Raw genomic sequence first — 2046 nt, 5'->3', positions numbered from 1 at the left:
ACATAAGAGAAGATATGCTAGAGGAGGGCATTGCAAGCCACTCCAGTATTCTTGCCTGAAAAATCCCATGGACAGAGGAGCCATAGGGTCACAAAGACTCAGTCACGACTGAAGCAACTTAGCATGCATGCATTTACTGAAACTCCGTATCAGGATCTTAACATGTGTGGGATTAGGTAAGTTTTATCCACCAGACAATTGAGTAAGTCTGCTCTGGATAACTGGTGGCTCAGAACAGCTAAGGGTTATTTGCCTAGGAAGCTGAGAATCACTTGCAGGACAAAAACGGAACTGATCATTAGAAATAAGAATGTTGATCCCACAAATTTGGTACAGAACTACTGGGCTAGAGTGGCTTCCCTGGTGGCTCAGAGGTTAAGGCGTCTGCCTCCAATGCAGGAGACCCAGGTTCGATCCCTGGGTTGGGAAGATCCTCTGGAGAAGGAAATGGTAACCCACTCCAGTATTCTTGCCTGGAGAATCCCATGGACGGAGGAGCCTGGTAGGCTACAGTCCACAGGATCACAAAGAATTGGACACAACTGAGTGACTTCACTTTCTTTCACTGGGCTAGAATAAGGATGGTGAGGTGATGCTGAGCACTGCAAATTTCTTACTGAATTCCTCATCAGTCCAGTCTCTGGGCTCTTGCTCCAGTCTTCGAATGGGATATGCTACAGAGGGAATAAAACATGAACTTTCTTTCCCCTAGCTAGATCTCCATGAGAAAGTTCACGGTATGAGCAATATCAGGGTCAGCAGATTCCTCCAAGACATGCATGGTTTCTCCCGACAGCAGAGGGGCCTTTCCCAGACTTGACTGGTCTCGATGCTGCTTTTTGTTCTAGATCCCACAGGAGCCCTTCCACAACAGGCCAAGCCAGTGCTGAGTGGGGCACCCACAGCGAGTACCCCCAGAGTGACCAAGAGCACTGTTCCCAGAACTCATATGAAGCAACCTATTGGGAAACCCGACACATCTGAGTGAAGAATCTGAGCATGTCTATACTTTCTGCAAAAAACAGGCCTGTGTTTATCCACAGAAATACCAATTTGTGTCTGTTACTTTGATGCTAGTGTTGTCCCTCAATCTGTGTGATTTAGGATATTCTAACTCCATGGACTCTAGCCTACCACGCTCCTCCGTCCATGGGATTTTCCAGGCAACAGTACTGGAGTGGGTTGCCATTTCCTTCTCCAGAGGGTCTTCCCGGCCCAGGGATCAAACCCGGGTCTCCCGCATTGTAGGCAGACAATTTACCATCTGAGCCACAAGGGAAGTCCTATTCTAGCTCTACTGCTCTTTAAAAAAAAGAAGAAGAAACTTTAGAATTTTTAAAAGGGTAAACATTTTAAATACATATTATTAAAGGGTTTCAATTCCTACCTAGAGTTTGGAAGCAGCAATATTTTTCTAATTTATTTTCAGTAGCGAATAAACCTTACTTCCTTCCCTGGGAAGTAAAAAACACTTTGTGTCCTTTTTTTTTTACAGAAGATGAGCTTTACTGTCATGAAGCCATTCCCCATCCTGCATCATTTTTGGTACACTAATAATACAACTTTTAATCTGAGCTGTGGTTTAGTAAGTATAAGCACAAAAGCTGTTGCTTTCTAATATTTGTCTCCAGGGTAAAATAAATTAATCCGGGAGATAGACACCATCCTTGAGCAAGAGATCTCTATTTCTAGGCTGCGGGAAATTTGAAAGGTAAAATTAGACACACTCAGCTCAATGCCTAGCTTTTGATCTCCTGCTAAACTGAGTTATTTTTAAGTAAAGAAAACTTAACAAACACATTAAAACAGGGTTTCCAATGAGTGCTCTTCTTCAGAAAAGTTCATATATTTGAGAACTAACCACTTATTTCAGTAAGCATTGTTGTTACTCAAATTTGTGTTCGAATTCAAGTTCGAACACAAATTTAGTTCGAACAAAAAAATTTGGTAATTTTTTAGTATAACTTTACAAATTATAGAAAACACGAGGCTCATCAACATAAATGATATGGTCCATTGTGATCTTCAATTTAACTAGCAGATTTA

The 2046-nt window shown here is 42.0% G+C and overlaps 1 non-coding gene across 1 annotated transcript; it reads left to right on the top strand.

Moving 5' to 3' along the window:
* Window positions 1-357: 357 nt before the first annotated feature.
* Window positions 358-429, top strand: TRNAW-CCA (transfer RNA tryptophan (anticodon CCA)). Its single transcript has one exon. It is a non-coding gene; the product is annotated as a tRNA-Trp (tRNA).
* The last annotated feature ends 1617 nt before the right edge of the window (window positions 430-2046 follow it).

This window comes from Dama dama, chromosome 31 (assembly GCF_033118175.1).
Source record: "Dama dama isolate Ldn47 chromosome 31, ASM3311817v1, whole genome shotgun sequence".
NCBI lineage: Eukaryota > Metazoa > Chordata > Mammalia > Artiodactyla > Cervidae > Dama > Dama dama.
Note: the sequence above shows the minus strand (reverse complement) of the source record. Positions and strands in the feature narration are given on the sequence as shown.